At 46.5% G+C, this 20,419-nt stretch overlaps 1 protein-coding gene across 3 annotated transcripts in view; it reads right to left on the bottom strand.

Annotated features, from left to right (window-relative positions):
• The window catches only part of MGMT (O-6-methylguanine-DNA methyltransferase), a 280,205-nt gene that overhangs the window by 137,832 nt on the left and 121,954 nt on the right, over positions 1-20,419 (bottom strand). The gene's annotated exons all lie outside the window — the stretch shown is intronic.

Below are 20,419 nucleotides of genomic sequence, written 5' to 3'. Positions count from 1 at the left end.
CAAAACATTTTTTAAAAAGACCAAATTTGGATGACTTGTCCTAGGACACCAAGACTTCCTAAAAAAAAAAAAAAAAAAAAATCGAGGCGATGAGGGGCAGGTGTGAGGACAGAGAACAGAACAGAACCCAGAGCCGAGCAGCAGACCTGTGCAGACACGGTCACTGTGACTCAGGGACCAAGACATGCGAAAGGTGAAAGCATCTGCGGCAGGAGCAACGCACACGCAGACGGCCCTGGGCACCCTGAGGAAGGAGGGAGTCCCGCGCCACACGACTCGAGCACAGTGCATCACCAACCTAAATGTGAAGCCACGAAACATACACAACAAAACATAAGAGGAGACTATTGTGAGCTTAGCCTAAGAATATATTTCTCAGATAGGAGACTCGGAGTCCAAACCATCCAAGAAAAAAAATTTTCTGCTCTTAAAATGATGCTGTTAAGAAAAATGAAAAGATAAGGCACAGACTGAGAGGTGATATTCTCAATACATTTATCTGCAAAGGACGTGTATATAGAATTTTTAAAAAATACTTAGAACTCAACAGTAAGAAACAACTCAATAAAAAAAGAAGGGTGTGTGTGTAATGAAACACTGCATAAGGAATGGCCAGTAAGTCATGAAAAGACGTTCAACCCAATCAGGCAAATTAAAACCACAGTAAAATTCCACTATACTAGTCAAACTGCTAACATGTAAAATACTGACGGCACCAAGTGCTGACAAGGTTCTGGAGCAACTGTAACTCTTTAACACACTGCCAACGGCAATGCAAAATTATTCAACTGCTTCAGAAAAGTCCAGTAACTTCTTATCAAGTTAAATACACTCACATCGTGATGCAGCAGCTTCACTCCTGGGCTCACGTGCCCAGGAGAAAGGAGAGCACACGTCCACGTAAAGACTTCCACGCTCATGCTCATAGCAGCTTCACTCACAAATAGCTGGAAACTGGAAGCAACAGGAGCGTCCACCAACAGGAGAAGCGAGAACCATGCTAGGGTTCCCCCATACAACAATAAAGAGCATACTACTGACCGGGCTGTGTGCTTGGATCTCAAAATCATTATGTTGAGTGAAAGAATGTGGACACAAAACTATGATTCCACTTGTACACAATCTCAGGAAAGACAAGTTTAATCAATGAATGACCGTCTGGAGCCAGGGACATGCGCTGTGACCAGGGCACCACATAAAGGAAGCTTGTGGACTGGTGGTTACAGGAGTGTACTCATTTGTCAAAATCCACTAAACTGTGTCCTTAATATGGGCGTTTTGTGTAAATTATAAAGTCAATGAAGGTGATATTTTTCAATGTACACAAACATTGAAGTCTAGGTAAGTTTTCAAACAATGGTATGGTCATAAATTCTCAAACTACTTTCTTTTGTAAGTAAATGCAAAAAAAGAAACGGAAAAAAAGCAAAATGGCTGTCTGGGGAGGCGTTACAAATAGCTGTGAAAAGAAGGGAAGTGAAAAGCAAACGAGAAAAGGAAAGATATAAGCATCTGAATGCAGAGTTCCAAAGAATAGCAAGGAGAGATAAGAAAGCCTTCCTCAGCGATCAATGCAAAGAAATGGAGGAAAACAACAGAATGGGAAAGACTAGAGATCTCTTCAAGAAAATCAGAGATACCAAGGGAACATTTCATGCAAATATGGGCTCAATAAAGGACAGAAATGGTAAGGACCTAAGAGAAGCAGAAGATGTTAAGAAGAGGTGGCAGGAATACACAGAGGAACTGTACAAAAAAAGATCTTCATGACCCAGATAATCATGATGGTGTGATCACTCACCTAGAACCAGACATTCTGGAATGTGAAGTCAAGTGGGCCTTAGGAAGCATCACTATGAACAAAGCTAGTGGAGGTGATGGAATTCCAGTTGAGCTATTTCAAATCCTGAAAGATGATGCTGTCAAAGTGCCAGCAAATTTGGAAAACTCAGCAGTGGCCACAGGACTGGAAAAGGTCAGTTTTCGTTCCAATGCCAAAGAATGCTCAAACTACTGCACAATTGCACTCATCTCACACGCTAGTAAAGTAATCCTCAAAATTCTCCAGGCAAGGCTTCAGCGATATGTGAACCGTGAACTTCCAAATGTTCAAGCTGGTTTTAGAAAAGGCAGAGGAACCAGAGATCAAATTGCCAACATCCGCTGCTGTTGAGCAAGAGTCCCAGAAAAATATCTATTTCTGCTTTATTGACTATGCCAAAGCCTTTGACTGTGTGGATCACAATAAACTGTGGAAAATTCTGAAAGAGATGGGCATACCAGACCACCTGACCTGCCTCTTGAGAAACCTGTATGCAAGGTCAGGAAGCAACAGTTAGAACTGGACATGGAACAACAGACTGCTTCCAAATCGGGAAAGGAGTACGAAAAGGCTGTGTATTGTCCACCCTGCTTATTTAACTTATATGCAGAGTACATCATGAGAAACACTGGGCTGGAGGAAGCACAAGCTGGAATCAAGATTTCTGGGAGAAATATCAATAACCTCAGATATGCAGATGACACCACCCTTATGGCAGAAAGTGAAGAACTAAAGAGCCTCTTGATGAAAGTGAAAGAGAGTGAAAACTGGCTTAAAAGCTCAACATTCAGAAAACTAAGATCATGGCATCTGGTCCCATCACTTCATGGCAAATAGATGGGGAAACAGTGGCTAAGTTTATTTTTCTGGGCTCCAAAATCACTGCAGATGGTGACTGCAGCCGTGAAGTCACCTTACTCCTTGGAAGGAAAGTTATGACCAACCTAGACAGCATATTCAAAAGCAGAGACATCACTTTGCCAACAAAGGTCCGTCTAGTCAAGGCTATGGTTTTTCCAGTGGTCATGTATGGATGTGAGAGTTGGAGTATAAAGAAAGCTGAGCGCCAATGAATTAATGCTTTTGAACTGTGGTGTTGGAGAAGACTCTTGAGAGTCCCTTGGACTGCACGGAGATCCAACCAGTCCATCCTAAAAGAGATCAGCCCTGGGTGTTCATTGGAAGGACTGATTCTGAAGCTGAAACTCCAATAGTTTGGCCGCCTGATTCAAAGAGCTGACATCTGAAAAGACCCTGATGCTGGGAAAGACTGAGGGCAGGAGGAGAAGGGGATGACAGAAGATGAGATGTTTGGATGGCATCACCGGCTCAATGGACATGGGTTTGGGTAGACGCCAGGAGTTCGTGATGGACAGGGAGGCCTGGTGTGCTGAGGTTCATGGGGTTGCAAAGAGTCGGACATGACTGAGCGACTGAACTGAACTGAACTTTCTTTTGTATTAGAATCTTGACCTAGTGACTGAGGACAGTGGAAAACCATGTTCTGTTATAGAAAAGTTTTGCAAGTAAGCAGAGAAAGACTCTAGAATTCACTTTGAGGGGCTGAACTGAAAACAGTGGCATATGTTTAACTTGTGGTTTTTTTAAAAGCTAGAGTGTAGTAGAGACAAATAAACAAGTATACATAGATGTATTTATACACGCACACATAAAATTTCTCAACTCTTTTGGCTAAAAATGTCTTGAGTTCTTAAATGGGGTCATGTTGTCCACGAGGAGCAAAACTGGCTTCTTTGTGGAAGAAGGACAGATTTTAGCTATCACAATGGTTTGTGGCCTAACAACAAGCCCACAGCATGTAAACAAATATGCAGCATGGTCTGTGTCAAGAGCACTGCATGCAGGAAGGCGGTGTGCTTGGGTGGAAATGTCTGAAGACCTCTCAGGGGTGACAATGAAAGAAGCTGTCTGGCAGAAACGACGGCACCCGAGCACACCCAGCATACAGACGCTGCCAGTTCTGGTGGCTGAATGCAATTTCCACCGAGAAAGCTAGGGTTCCCCAGAGAAAGAGCTGATTTCCTAACGGAGATAGGAAAAACATGACATAAAGCTGGATTATCTTATGGCGCCCGAAGCTGAGGATGTGCTCCAGGAGTGACGGGACATCCAAGTATAACATGAGCGCCATCCTGAAGTGCTCCCACTGGCTGATCTCAGGCAACTTAACAACAAATTAAAAGCCAGTAACTAAAAGGCCCACTGAGTCCACACTGACGTGAATCTACTGATGACAAGGGAGAAAGGCAAGCCACCCCTCACAGAAGAGAAGGGAGCTCAGCCACGGGTGCACGGCAAACCCGTGAGCGAGAGGTTCACGGGGGGAGGTTGCGGGGTTCCAGCAATCCCCCTAACTACACAGCGAGGCACTAGCACTTTGCAGGGGGCCCCAGCCTCACCAAAAGAGCCAGCGTCACATTGTCAACTTCAGGATCAAGTGTCAGGTGTACTGGGGACAAGGCATCACCTCCAGGGTCTTCCTGCTCAAAACTCGTGTCTGATCACGACTTTGCAACTGAAACTTGAACTGAGGAAGACCTTACACTGTAACTGGCTTATCGTCTTCAAAATTTTCAAGGTCATGAAGAAAACTGGGAAACGGTGTCAGCTTTAAGGTGCTTTGCACTGATGGAGTGAGTCCCGCTCTGGGGAGGATAGGTGATGAGGTGGACATGGGCTGTGGAGGAGATGCTGCTCTGTCTATGGTAATGTCCAAATGTTGATCACTGCATTCTGGTTGTGTAGCAAAATGCTGTTCTTAGTGACGATACACTGGAGCACTGGAAAAGGTCAGAGTAGATTGTGAGAAAGTTGGGGAACTCAGCAACAAAGATCTATATGAAAAACTCCTTTCCTACACTTTTGTTCTTCCCTGCAGAATGGGCCCAAAGAAGAGATCAAAACCAGAAATGTCCGAGAACAGGAGCAGGGGCTTAATGAACTGACTGCCGACTGACCTTTGCAGAGCACAAACTCAGACGGGTGCCCAGGTGAACCCTTGACTTTAGGACACAATGCCCCAGCTTGTTTGGCAAATTTCCCCCTGGGCCTACCTGAAATATACCTTCCTAGGGGGCCTTCTTCAGCTCCTTCTCAGACAAGGCTATGTTTCCATAGCACCCTCTCTCATTGGCTCAACTCAATAAAGATTTAATTATTTAATAGTGCAATTCCTCCAACAGGGCTGACAGCCTCATGCAAAGACGAAGGCATCTCTCTGGTCCGCTGCCGTGTATGTGAGCCCACCACAAGGTGTGGACTTCCCAGCATACAGTCAACTGAAATGAAAACTCAGCGGAATGTGAGACAGAAATCTAATAAAAAACAGTAACAAAAAATCTCTTTAAAAAAGTCTTTAGGGATACCAAGTAAGTTCTATTAATGTGACTCTGACTTCTTTTCCCCATCAGGGCTCTTTGAAAACAGAGTCCTGTGTAACTCCATCTCTGGTACAAACTGGGCATTCAGTGCTTCAGATGAGGAACTGCCGCCGTAGCTGTGCACTGGGCCTCCAAGGACGCCCCTCACACCCAGGAAGGTGTGAGGCTACCCGGAGGATGGGAAGGGTAGCTGGAAGAGGACCCTTTCGGACAGTGAACCCGCCAGGAGGGTGGTCAGAGAGTGTGCACAGTGGGGGCCTGCAGCTGCAGGGAGAAAGCTGGCGGGGCTCCAGGCTAGAGAAGCCGAGTGGCCAGGGCCGGGGCATAGACGCCAGCTCTGCACATAAGAAAGACGGACTCAACAGAAAGCATCCATGTTTCGGGGAATCCCTCCTTGTTCAGAGAGAAGAGGCACGGATGGGCTTGCAGCGGACAATGACAAAGGCCAGTCAAGCACCTTCCCCGCCCAAGCTGACTCGGGGGCCAGAGCTGTCTCCCGAGACACCCTTGCTGGTATATCGCGGCCTTTGTCCTAAGGAAGCCCCCTTCCCTTCCAGCCAGGGCACGGCCTCTGTGCCCATCCCCCTTCTCGTCCCTGCTCCTCCATCCCACCTGGCCTGTCCTCCTGGGCACCTGAGAGCCCCTGCACAGCAGCAGCTGCCCCTCGGGGCATGGCTGCCTTGCCAGCCTGGTGTGTCTGTTCTCATGGTGGACTCCACTCCACGCTCCTAGCTTCCACTTTCCACGCAGAACGCCTCTGCTCCCTGACCCTATCATGAGCTAACTGTGGAAGCAGCCTTCAACTGCCTGTAAACCAATGTTTCTGGAGCGGCCGCCAGCAGGAGTCCACCTCCCTCCTCCCCAGGCTGAAGTGAACCCTGGAGCCCCCCACGCCCACCTCCCACCACCAGCATCCGCTTGTGTCCCCAGTCCGTCCTCCCCTCAGCACTTTAGGGTTGAGGCCTCTGCACACTACGGATCCTACACGCTGAAGCCCAGGCCACCTTCCTCCCCAGAGTGAATGTGACACTGTGCTACCTGGGGCGTGAGAGAGACAGACGCTGTCCCCACCCTCCCATCAACCTAAGTTTCAGGGGATCTGCTGGCCCCGAAAATAGCACCAACCCAAGTTCAACACACAACAAGACTGCATGTGCAGGACGCAGGCAGTGCTCGCACTGGGGACTAAGGAAAGTGTCCTGGACGCTAAGACGTGTTCCTGAAGACAGGCAGGAATGTGGTGGGCTGAAGTCAAAGAAAATCTTCTCTGTTACAAAAGCATGCAGTGCAGCCGCTGACAATGGAGATTTCTGCCCTCCAACATCCGCTGGATCATCAAAAAAGCAAGAAAGTTCCAGAAAAACATCTATTTCTGCTTTATTGACGATGCCAAAGCCTTTGACTGTGTGGATCACAGTAAACTGTGGAAAATTCTGAAAGAGATGGGAATACCAGACCACCTGACCTGCCTCTTGAGAAACCTGTACGCAGGTCAGGAAGCAACAATCAGAACTGGACATGGAACAACAGACTGGTTCCAAATAGGAAACGGAGTACGTCAAGGCTGTATATTGTCCACCCTGCTTATTTAACTTATATGCAGAGTACATCATGAGAAACGCTGGGCTGGAGGAAGCACAAGCTGGAATCAATATTTCTGGGAGAAATATCTATAACCTCAGACATGCAGATGACACCACCCTTATGGCAGAAAGTGAAGAGGAACTAAAAAGCCTCTTGATCAAAGTAAAAGAGGAGGGTGAAAAAGTTGGCTTAAAGCTCAACATTCAGAAAACTAAGATCATGGCATCTGGTCCCATCACTTTATGGCAAATAGATGGGGAAACAGTGGAAACAGTGTCAGTCTTTATTTTTCTGGGCTCCAAAATCACTGCAGATGGTGATTTCAGCCATGAAATTAAAAGATGCTTACTCCTTGGAAGGAAAGTTATGACCAACCTAGATAGCATATTCAAAAGCAGAGACATTACTTTGCCAACAAAGGTCCGTCTAGTCAAGGCTATGGTTTTTCCAGTGGTCATGTATGGATGTGAGAGCTGGACTGTGAAGAAAGCCTGAGCGCCAAAGAATTGATGCTTTTGAACTGTGGTGTTGGAGAAGACTCTTGAGAGTCCCTTGGACTGCAAGGAGATCCAACCAGTCCATTCTAAAGGAGATAAGCCCTGGGTGTTCTTTGGAAGGCCTGATGCTGAAGCTGAAACTCCAGTACTCTGGCCACCTCATGCGAAGAGTTGACTCACTGGAAAACACTCTGATGCTGGGAGGGATTGGGGGCAGGAGGAGAAGGGGACGACAGAGGATGAGATGGCTGGATGGCATCACTGACTCGACAGACTGAGTTTGGGTGAACTCTGGGAGTTGGTGATGGATAGGGAGGCCTGGCGTGCTGCAATTCATGGGGTTGCAAAGAGTCGGACACGACTTGAGCGACTGAACTAAACGGAACTGAACCATCAGATGACCTGGGACATACAGAAAAGCAGTTTTAGAAGCTTAGACTTCTGAGTAAAACCTCCATCCTCATCCTCCCCCTGGAATACAGCACGGAGAGGAAGAATAGAGCCCCAGGCCTACACAGGACAAGCAGCACTGCAATCTCAGGGCCACAGGGGAGGCACTGCCCAGGCCGGGCTGAGGGAGGCAGGAAGAGCTCCTCCGACTCTCCTACCAGAGGACAAGCTTTCTCTTACAACCCAGAGGAACAAATCTACTAACTTCCAGGAAGCAGAAACAAGTAGAGTGACTTTCTCTTAAAATCACACCTGCCCATTCACTCTACGCAATGAAAGAAAACGCCACTTATGTCAAGGACAAGATATATATAACCTTTCCCCTCCGTTTCTTCATTCCACATGGACACAAAAATCCCGCAAATCTCTATTCAACTGAAAGCAAAAACATGCACTTCTTAAGTAAGGCTTAAAACAGGGAGAGGAAAAGCACAATGGAAGCGGGATGTAAACCGCCGGGGAGCAGGCGGGAACACTACGGAGAGGCCGCGGACGGCCTCCCCAGCCACAGTTAAGCAACGTGAGCCTCCAGCACCAGGCCTGGAATGAACAACACGCTGAAGTCTGGTGTCAATTTAAATGCATTGAACACCAGAAAAATGCCCCCAACCAGGGCTTCAAACTTGTACAGCACATTTCCACTCAACCCAACGAGATTGCCTGTCACATCTGACACGGCTCGTCAAAAGTTATCCTTCACTGCTCATGGGCAACATCGAGGTCAAGAGACCAAGTACAATGGGCCAACCCATCCCCATTTTTTTCCTTCAGAGCAGCAAATATTGAACTCTAAAATGACAAGACAGAGCAGCTTGAAACGGCTGCCAGAGAAACAGAAGCTGTCCAAGGCCGCTGATCTGAAGGAGAAAAAGCAGTGTGTGCGTGCGTGTGTCAGGGTGAGGATCCCTCTGACAGTCTCGCACAAAGAAGCCACAGCCAGCACCAGGAGCTCAGGGGCTCTGCTCCCGGCAGCAAGACAAGCTCGCTGGCCCAGGGGGCGGCGGGGAGGACCAGCCCACACGGTGCAGGCCTGACCGTGCCTGGGCCACGCAGGCGGGGCGGCCCCGCTTCCTCTTACAAGGGCCCATCTCACCCCTGCCCCCCACTGCTCAGCCTGGAAAAGGAAGGGGGTTCTGACACAGGCTACAGCATGGCACCCGGAGAGAAAGGAGCCGGGCACAGAAGCGGGGCTCCCGCGTGGCCCTGAGGGTCAGGGGCACGGCACGGAAGCCGCGCGGGCAGGCTGCTTAGTGCGCAGAGCGTTTCAGGTGGGGGGATGAGGACGTTGCGGAGACGGTGGTGGTGACGGCTGCACGACAACATGAATGTACCTGGATGTACACTGTGCGAGGTACACTGAGCTACACACTTGAAAATGCCGAAGGTGGAAAATATTAAGTTATTTGTATTTTACCACAGTAAAAAAAGAAACCACCTGTTTACTATGAATTAGAAGCAAAGTTGGACAGCGACCATTTCTTTCAGGTATGTACTCCCTTTTGCACAAAAAGAACCCGGTTCTGATGGAAGTGAAATGGGGGGAATGGGCGCTCTGGTGAGGCTCTTTTAGACCTTTTTATATTAAAAGAAGCACTGGTATTGTGAAATGGCAAAGTAGAACATGACATATAATGACACGGCACGCTTGGGGGTTAGCCCAGCCAAACCCCCAGAGCCAGGGGAGGGGCAGCAGTGTTCCCCAGAGACACGGGGACCCTCAGAGGGCACACTCCTGGCCCAGCATCCAGGCACGCAAGGTAAGGGGTCCCCCTTGGGGCAGGGCCCAACTGAGTACAAACCCGGCCAAGCGCCCAGGCTGCATGGACGACACTGCAACCAGCAGGCAGAATGTGGACCAAGGACGCCGCTTCTGGTCTTGTTGTTAATTGTTAGGAAGCAAAGCACATTTGTTATCTGATTCCTGCAAAATGACTTCCTCTTGCTTTCATTCTGCATCCCAGTCCTTAGGGACTTCTCTTCCCTGTTGGGCCCGAGACACTGAAGTAGGCTCTATTTTTACATGAACCTTCCAGAACAGACCCTGAAGGCCCCGCTGATTCCAAACACCCTCAGTCATGTTGTCCGCAAATAGCTTGTAGCATGGTTTCCCTATCCCAGTGCAAACAGGGATTAAAAAATAAAATAATAATGTTTTAGACAGACTGGCTCCGCAGGAGGGCTGCAGCTATGTGTCTGAACTCAGTTATAACAGGGTGTGTAACCATTTTAAAGCATGGCCCAAACAATGTTAAAGGCTGTTACCAAGGCTCCCACCTGCATCTGGAGAGGACAGCGTGTAAGCACTGCTCCAGAGGCAGGGGGCTGGCAAGGAGGAAAGGGCCCAGAGATACTCAGAGCTGGCATGAGGGTCCCGGGCAGCTTGATGCCAAAATGAAAGACTCCCTTAAGCAAACAACTAATAAAATTATTTCAAAACAGTGGAATAGTTAAGTATCCTGCCTCGTGTTATCATTAAAGGTTAAAAGTCAGTAGGCTCTGTGACCAGCCCAGTTTCCTTGGTACGTGTTCCTACCCACAGGGGGCCACCGCCTAGCAGGGCTGTCGGGGAAAGAAGCTTGCCTGCCCTACGGCCCTGCACGTGACAGCTCGTGTGCAGTACGCACTGGTGCTGGTAGGGGCCCAAGGACACGGAGGCCCACGTTTCAGCACTGAAACTGTGGTGCCTGCGAGACTCCTCTTCAGGGCCCACACCACACCTGCAAACTCAGGCAGGTTCTGAGCTGTACCACGTGCTGCTGCCCTGGACGGGAAGCACATCCTTCACAGCCCCGGCCCTCCCAGAGGGCGGTTACGGCCAACGCCAGGCTGCTGCAGGGAGACCCAGGCCCGAGCCCTGGCCTCAGCCTGGGATGACGCGGAAGGCCGCTGCAGCCCCAGAGCACCCCAGGGGCAGGCTGTCACCTCACTTGCAACCAGGTGACTCTGCAGGCCCTGGCTTCCCCCAGCCTGGTCGTGCCTTTCACCCTTCCTAGAGGGTGTACATGTATCTGAGGAGTCCTGCTCAATAAATCGGGCTTCCCTGGTGGCTCAGGTGGTAAAGAATCTGCCTGCAATGCAGGAGACCCCGGTTCGATTCCTGGGTCGGGAAGATGCCCTGGAGAAGGGACAGGCTCCCCACTCCAGGATTCTTGGGCCTCCCTTGTGGCTCAGCTGGTAAAGAATCCGCCTGCAATGCGGGAGACCTGGGTTTGATCCCTGGGTTGGGAAGATGCCCTGGAGAACGGAAAGGCTACCCACTCCAGCATTCTGGCCTGGAGAATTCCATGGACTGTGTAGTCCATGGGGTCACAAAGAGTCAGACATAACTGAGCAACTTTCACTTCACCCAATAAATCATGTGCATGCAACTTCCATCTGAGTTTGTTTCCAGGGACCTCTGAAATCAGCCTCTTTTACGTCTATGATTTGATGCATTCACTCATTCTCTGCACTATAAAGACTGCAAACTAAAAACTAACTCAGGACGAAACATCAAAGCCCAAGAATCAGAGGCACGGTGAGCTGCTGCCCATCAAATCACTCTGTTATCTGGGACCTTCAGATCTCATTTCTTCAATAGGGACTCTGTACCCTACCGTGTGCCAGATACTATTCTAGGGCCAAGAGATACGTCAGTGAGTCAAATGGGCAGAGGGTCTGTCTTTGCAGAGCTTGCATTTCAATGGGAGAGACAGGAAAACAAGTAAATACTGAATTACATGTGAGACTGGGTCTCTGCAAACTTTCTCCCAGGAAAGTCCTTCCTGGGTACCCAGGGGAGATTGGTTCCAGGATGGCCCATAAACACCGACGTCTGCAGGTGCCTGAGCCCTCTACAGCTGGGTAGCACAGCTGGCCTCTGGACCCTCAGGTTCTTCGGCTGCTTGAACCTGTAGGGCTGACCCCTGAGTGTGGAGGGCTGAGGGTTGACCGTATTACATATTTTAGGCTTACAGGCCGTTCCGTCTTTATTACAACTGCTCAACTCTGGAGTCTTAGCAAAAAGCAGCCATACAACAACATGGTTCATGGCTGTGTTCCAATAAAACTGGATTTACATAAACAGGCAGCCAGCCTTCAGTCTCAGTTGGCAAACTCATGTTCTAGATTTTTTTTTTAGAGCAAGAAACTGAGATCAGAAGTGCTATGGTGGGGATGGGGGTCATTACTGCACAAGGCGGAGAACTCAAGGAAATGACAGGCAGCTACGTGAATGGACGCAACGGTCAAGTGTGCCAGGTAGCAGGGGGAATAGCATATGCAAAGGCACCGGGCAGACCATGCTGGGCAAGCTCAAGGCACAGCCGGGGGGAACACCACTGGAGTACAGCAGGGCGGCAGAGCTGAGGACGAGTTCAGAGAAGAAGGATGGGGTGGATTGAAGATCACACCAGCCTTGCAAGGTGTTCTAAGGCCTTTGGCTTTAATACAGTAATGATATATACAAAGACTAAGGTGAAATTCTTGTAAGATCATAGGGTCTTGGGCTTCCCTGATGGCTCAGATGGTAATGAATCTGCCTGCAATGCGGGAGACATGGGTTCGACCCCTGCGTCAAAAGATCCCCTGGAGAAGGAAATGGCAACCCACTCCAGTATTCTTGCCTGGAGAGTCTCATGGACAGAGGCGCCTGACAGGCTAGAGTCCAAAGGACTGCAGAGAGTCTGACAACAACTGAGCAACTAAGCACACAGGCTCTTGAAACACCAACATATTCTAACATCAAAGATATTCTGATACATTCTAAGTCTCTGAAAGATTCTAATTCACACGCGGACTATAGGATAATGCTAACTGCATATTTAAACACATGAGTACATATTCCAAAATAATCCAAACACTAATGTACTGAATATGGAAACACCTCCAAATCTAAGGCACTCAGTGTCTGCCAGCAGCTTTCTATTCACTCCTTTCCTTTTCAACACAGAAGTCACTTTCCACCCTTCCTCTTTGCTGCCAAGCTTCTGGGCCTGTTTCTAAAGGCCGCACACTCACATTTGGCCCACGCCACCAGCCTCCAGCCTGCCACTTCTGCAGCACCTTCCGCGAGGAAAGCGCCGACCGAGGCCTCCTCTCTTGAGCTCCGTCACACTCGGCACGTCACTCACTGAGCGCACTTAGACATTGGCCTTCTCAGACCACAAGCTCTGGGCAGGAGGGAGCAGGCTGGCTGGCCCGGCCCTAAGTATCAGCATACAGCAGAGAATCCCACACGTGCCGGTACTCCCATCACCATCTTCCAGCATGAGGCTCTGAAAGGACGTGGGGCAGGCCCCCAGAGCAGCCAGACCAGCACTGCCCCCAACCGTCCTTCAGCCTGGCAGTAACACTCCCCATCTGGTCACCCACACAGACCACAGCCCCCCAGTCTGCATGGTGAAGCTCTACGACACCAGAAGACTTTGCTGAGGCCAGAAATAGGAGAGTTATGGATAATCTCCCCCCCGAGTGAAACCCCTTATTTGCCTCTCAAAGTCATTTTCTATTTGTAAGTCTCACATACCTGCCCTGCAAGAAACCCACTCAGCACCACTCAGCCTGGACCTGCTAAGGAGAGACCTAAGGGGTTCCGAGCACGGCAAACACCATGACTTCTTGCTGCCACTGGCTGATGACTCAAGAGCAGGGGCCCCAAAGGGACACTGAATTAGTTACACAAGCTCTATTCTCCTTACCTCAGCTGCTGTGTCTCATTCTAAACAAACAGGAAAGGAAAAAATAACCAGAACCCACGTCTAGCATGTGAGATGAAGATGAAAGGAAACAAAGAATGAAGCGCCAGCACAGGGACACAAGCTGGGTCTCATCCCTCACTTTACAAAGTTCCTGTGTTCTCACACTGAACCCTTTCCAGCTAAAATGAAATTACTGAAGACAGCCAAGATTATTATTGTACTCATAAACGTTTTTCACGGAATAACATAAAAGAAATAGGCAAGGAGGTGAGAGGATAGACTATTAAGCAGAAAAACTAAATTGAAGAGCATATAATTATATGCAAAGAGATTATGCCTTATTTTAATATAAATAAAACTTTTTAAGCATAAGATAAAAAGCCATGCCTCAATACACCAGCTTTCCAATAAAATACATTCAATTCAAATGATTCTCATAATTTCACAACAATGTTATTTGCTTTATTTCAGAAGTCTTACTATTTATACATTTTACGATGGCGGAGAGCAAAAAGGTTGAGTACATCTCCCAGGGAGAAACCGGCTCACGACAGAGCCACAGTGGGAACACGGAATTCTACCTTCTCCCTCCCGTTACCGGCTGGCTTGTGACTAACTTCAGCAGACCCCTCTGTGCAGAGACTATTTCCACACTCTGCTCCGGGCTAAACATTCTTCTGTGTATATACTAGTAAATTCAACAGCCTCTTTAACATCTGAGAACGAATTACTGACAAGTCATTTTTTGCTCCATATTGCAAGTCGACGTGGCAACTCTGTTTTTTTCTATTATAAACATGTGCTGTACCTCGGCTCCCAGTCGTTTTGGGTGCTGATACAAGATTCATAATGGCTGTCAGAATCTGCAATTTTCCCTTTTGTTTTATGAGGTCAGGCAATATTACATGCACTGATATATTCCATTTTCCCAGCTGAAAACCTTCTCATTTGAGCCCGACAGGTTGAGGGAGTCATGATTTTGCAACCTCGCATGTGAAACACGGGACGAGGGGGCAGGTGGCTAACCCCGCGCTCTCCTCTTGCTCTTGTCCACTGGCAACAGTAAATTAAACTGTCAAAAATGGAATTGTCCTGTCATCAACAAAGCTACAGCTTCGCAAGTATTGCAACATCAGATATATTTCTAATTCTGCATTTCCCTGCACCTGTAATTTCATCAGAAATTCGCACTGGACCATGGTGAGAAGCTGTCCAAGGGACACTGGCATTGTGAATTCCTTTAGAGGTTTGACATGGCATTTCAAAGACAGAAATTAATGAACAATTCTGGCAATTTGTAATATATATAAAAAGGGTGTTCAGTGTGAGGTCCTGACCTTCAGCAGGACCCTTTAAAAGGGCAGGAATGCTAACGTGGAGATGACATGCTGCAAAGCAGATGAAAGGAAATTATACACAAGTTTCTCTGCAAACAGAACAAAGCAAAACACAAACAATCCAGCAAGAGCCAAGCCACCTGAAAATTACTTAACGGTCACAGCATCCAACGTCACGGATTGCTAGCACAATGTTTTAACGTGTCTTCGTAGGTGATTTAACACAGACTGGAGCTTCAGTCTCCAGCTGCGTGTTACTGGACAGTCCATTTTAATCTCAGGTACTGCCCAAGCCATTCTCATTTCTCCCAGGTGCTGCCTCCTCCGGTCCCGCCTTCCCCTCGGCAGGCGCACGGGGCTCCAGGGCCCCTTCAAGCTGCCTTGCTCTTACTATTTCTGCCCACAGGTCCGTCTGGATAGCACTGCCAGCAAGCTCCTCCCTTATAAGCTGAACAGAAGTCAAGCGCCTGCCTACCTGCTGTTCACCCTCCAAGCCAGACAACACTCCCACCCCCCTACCCAGGTCCCTCATTCAGCAAGTAGACGACATGTCCTCTGAGCGGTCCGACAAGCTGACACTGTAAAAATGGGCCTCTCTAATCTGTTTCAAAATAACAGAAAGTTAAGAGTGTGGTTGTTATTAATTAAATATTGCAATCAAATATAGTTATAGATTATCTCTACAAAAATTCACTGCTTATCAATCATAATGCTCAAGACAGAAAGTTAAATTGAGATGAGGAATCATTTCACAGCTTAATACAGTCAAAGTGACTCAATATTCCTTTATTAATTCTCATTTAATATCACTTTAAATTGCTGCCATTATTATCCTACCGTAGACGAAAGATTCTGTGTAATTAGTCTGTATTAAGCCCTTTTTATTTATAAGGAGCCAAATAAACAAACCCACTTTAATTACCTGGGCTCCACAATATTGATCTGAGCATCAAAATTTAATATGACTTTATTTCAAATTTCCATATGACTAGTATTTAAATTTGTTCCAGCAATAACAATTTTGCAGGCACAAATGACTTTTCATTCAAAGTATGTAAATGACTGCCTAGCGCTGGGGAGCACGGGGCTCTCCGTGCCCACAGCATGTTTACTGAGACCTCAGGGGCCTCCCTGCCCCGCGCTTTGCTCCCTAATACGGCAGCAAAAGCCACCAATTACCAAAAGAGACAAAAGTCAACGAAGACAGGGAGTCTTCTCCCTCCCAGACCATGTCTCTCCCACTTCAGTACATGGTGTTAACGACATACAAATTTTGAGATCATTAAGTATAAACAGGAGCGGAAAGCCAGACAGGCAGGAAGGTGGGATGTGCGGACGTCAGCACTTCAAGTGCTCTCCTAATCCCACAATGCAAGTTTCAGCATTATTGTCTCCATTTAACTTGCATTAGTGCCTCGCACCTTGATTACACTGTTGGGCGGTAATCTTCGCCTGCACATGCCATCGTTACTTATGTCAAGCCTCCTGAGTTGTTATGAATACTATGTTGTTTTACGAGAGAGAGGAAATTAGTGCCAGTCCCCTAGAGTTTTGGGTGCTTAGCACTGAAGCACTACGCGGCCCTCGAAAATCCCACAACAAATCCTTGTTTAGTGCCACACGGAGATAAGGACTTTGCAGCAACACTGGAGCATAAATAACTCATGTCCCTCTTTATTTGTAAATGTCAAAAAAAAAAAAAAAATGCTGTTCTTTAAAGTTGCTTTTCATACAAACGGAGCAGACAGAACCTGTCTTCGTAGCCGCGTGAGCGCACACCAGTTGAGTAAGGCATCTGCCTCAGACTGCAACGCCAAGCTAAGACACGAAACAAAGAAATGTCCACAACATGTGTTTGAGGATTATTGTGAAATGCGGTTTTGGACGTATTTTTAATAAAAATGAACTTATCAAATCCAGGGGAAACATGTCCAAGTAACATGAGCCTTTCCTCCAGAGTACAATAAAGTGGAAAAAATGGTGCCTCACATGGACTGCATTTTCAATGCTTTTTTAAATATGATCCACTATGTTGTTGAAAAGAATTATTTTCTGGTATTGTAGGGATTTTTGCATTGTCTTTAATCTGTTTACACAGCAAACAAAACCTACAATAGGAATAGGTGAACTCCCCAGGGAGAAAATGAAATTCAGAAATGATGTACAGATGGGGACGGGGGCCATGAAAACAGAATATAAATTAACATGCCCTCAACAGTCACATCTGGAATAGGACAGGCCAAATAAATAATTTTGACATTAAAAGAAATTAAAGATCAGGCAGTGCAAATAGTAGAATAAGTTGTTTTTTTTAAAAAATATCATTAGTTTAGAATATGTCTGAAGTGGCATTCAAAATAATCAAGATATTCAAGCTGAAAATGAGACCTGGATGTGTTTTTCTCTTTCTTTATTCCCCCTATGTCTCTCAATAGCTAGTAATAACCTATTCAAAATATTGCTCCCATAAGAGGGTTTCCAAGTCTCACCTTTTAAAAGTTCTTTTATTTGTGTGTAGAAACAGGATGTCTGTCCTGAAGTTTTGCATCCTGAACTTGTTCATGCTTAATTTCATAAAATATTAAACATAAATCTCAGAAGGCAAACAAATAATCATATGTGCCTGCTACACAGCAGGGAAGCTGTGAACCAAATTTAAGGGCTTGAAACCAAAATTGTGATTCCTGTTTACTTCTTTTTTCTTGACCCCTTTGCCATCTTTATTTATGCAGCCTGAGGCAGACTAAACAAAAAGAAAAAGAAGTCTTTGGCAGCATCTTCTGAAAGACTGGAGTAAGGACTGCTGGAGACATCATTACAAAAATGAGGAAAGGCCCCAGGGCCACAGCCTGCCAGCCAGGAAGGCCGACCTCGGGTGCAGGCGGGACCCTGCTGGGGCACCCCATCTTCTCAGAGAACCCTCCCAGCCCCACCCTCCCCCAGAGCGGATGGACCCCCGGGAGCCTCCCCTTTCATTAACCACCCCAGCAGAGTGGGCTCCTCCTCATGTTCTCAAATGAAGCCAATTTTGAAAAATGGCTTCTGACAGGCCTATAAAACTTGCATGAAGCAACCAAATGGGTGCTCCTAAGCCCACAGACGGCCCCAAGTCACAAACCTGAGAAAGCAGCACGTGCACACTTACGGCTGCTACATTTTCTAAGGAAAGTCCTCTGGAGCCGAGGCGGATTCACTGTCACCACCAACCCACCGTCCACTGCATATGTAAAGAAGTTCTTTCAGAAGATAAAATATTCTTCTGAGTGTAACAACAGGCATGACTTATTTCAGAATTAAGTGCTAGGCGCTCTGGTGCTTCGGGAAATGTAAACTACAGTTTTTACTCCAAATCCGCAATCCACTTCACTAGCTTGTGCTCTCCAAAGGCCCTGAGCAGCCCCGCAAGATGACGAGGATCTTAAGAGAGTGCTTTGGTAAATCATGCAAACAAGACGAGGGAGGAGACGAAGCCACTGCTCTCCCCATTTTATCAGATCAGTGGATTGATGTATAAACTGTTCTGGGTAGAAAATAAATACCCAGCTACAAATACATAGCACTGACTTTTAAAAAATTAGACCTCCAGTGCCGGTAGACACACACATACACATCGAATCCTGACTAGAGGTCAGGGGACGGCCCGGGCCCAGCCTGCAACCTCCCTGCAGCCAAACGTGCGGACAGGACCAGGGCCGGGCCCAGAGCTCCTGTCTCCAGGCCCACGGTTTAAGCAGCACTTTCCTAAACTACAGAATAATCTTAGTTTCAAATTACATAAAAATAATTGATGATTTCAATACAGCACTTAAATAAAAGAAAGTTTTATTCTTCACAGTGTAAGTGCTGGTATTTTTTGTACCCGACAAGCTGCCCATACAAGAAGTCTAATATTCCTGCCAACAAAGGCATTTGAAATTAGCAATTGCTTTTAGAAACTTTAATTACAATTTTAAAATGCTATTTCTGCTCTATAATAGATTCCAATTGTTTCAGTATTATCTGGCTTGCAAATAAAATCTACAGTAGATGACAATATTCCCAGGATTAATCACTCTTGAAATTCTAATATGCTCTTGAAATACCAAATAAAAAAGACAGCAATGTTGTTGATGTACTGAAAGCTTCTTGCTTTTTGCAGTTTGCTATTATTATGCATATCCAGGTAGAAAGTTAATTAACCCAAAGCTTAAGCTAATTATGATAGCAGAATGCTATCAACCCAACGCGCTCAGTCAGACAGCTGTCCGGAATTTCATTTGCTAATCATTTGTCTTTTGGCTGAGCATATGGTACATTTTCATGCTATCAGAGGAACAACAAACAGCTGAAAATCATTAACTAAAAACAATGTGCATAAAATCAGAAGCAGTTTTTTATACAGCTTTGTGTCAGACAAAAAGCCAGATCCTTGCCCTATAAAAATTAATGATTATTTTGGTTCTTGTCACTTAAAAATTTTAGCTGATAGTGCAATAAATATGTGACAAGAATTTCAGTTGTGTCAATTACTTGTTTATATGAGTTTGCAAAAATAGTCAATATTATAATGCTGTTGTCAAAAATATAAATAAATAAGTTTGGAGGGAGATTAAGAAATATATTCATTTAGATGTCTAAGACTTGAGATTTGCTTCTGAGGAAAACCTGCTTTCTCTTTTGCTAAACCTCAGTATTAGTACACTAAAACATTAAAGTTTTTTTTTAATTGCAAGGTAAAATGCATGAAATATATCTGCACACATTCCCAAAGCAGTATGTGACATTTCTAAGACCATCCAGAAATCTGTGTAGACATCAGAAAGCTACATAAATCACAGCAGGAAGTTCACCTCGGTGTGGAGAGTGGGGAGAGGTGGCAGGGAGGAGTGGAAGCTGTCAGGAAGCCCCTGGTGATGCTGGGGAGGACACGGGGTTCTCAGTCTCGGCCGGGGGCCGCCCCACCCCTCTCTGTGTGAGCCTTGCAGCAAGCTCACCTTTGCATTACAGGCCTTAATTACCTGAAAGCTTGAAAGACAAGTAAGGGAAACAGAAACAAGCAGTGCGGTCCACTTCACTCCTTCAGCCAGTGAGCAGGCACACACCCCAAAACTGAGACTGTAACCCGTAGGTCCACACGGCTCGGCACAACGAGCTTTCCAGACACACCCTAACTTTCACCTGCTGAATCTGCCATGACAAGATGAATACGCATACTGGTCTTCAAACCAGTCTTGAAATCCTTGGTTAAACTGCATTGATTTTTTAAGATACTGTGTACCCAGAGGTCTTACGTTTTTAATCTAACTTGGAGACTGTAAGAAGCATATTTCTTTTAAGCATAAGTGACTGGTAAAGGGATATTCACAACATTTTTCTTCAAATCAACACTACAATATTAACTTGTTATTTTTTTAAAAGCAATAAAAACCAAGACTCAAAATGTACATGATTTAGTATTACACTTGGTAACGTGGAAATTAAAATACTTCTTCCAAACAGAGAGAAAAATGGGTCATTTGATCAAAGGGTAGAGTAGTTCAACAAACCAAAAATAAACTTTCCTTCTTCTTGGGGAAGGCTGAGACGTGACATCTGTGACTGGCCAGGGAAAGGCTCGGCCGAGCCCGATTAATTGTCAGTCTCCGGGGATTCTGCTGGTCATGGACCAATG

Source organism: Bos indicus, chromosome 26 (genome assembly GCF_029378745.1).
Source record: "Bos indicus isolate NIAB-ARS_2022 breed Sahiwal x Tharparkar chromosome 26, NIAB-ARS_B.indTharparkar_mat_pri_1.0, whole genome shotgun sequence".
NCBI classification, from domain to species: domain Eukaryota; kingdom Metazoa; phylum Chordata; class Mammalia; order Artiodactyla; family Bovidae; genus Bos; species Bos indicus.
The sequence above is the reverse complement of the archived record's forward strand: the minus strand, read 5'-3'. Positions and strand labels throughout refer to the sequence as shown.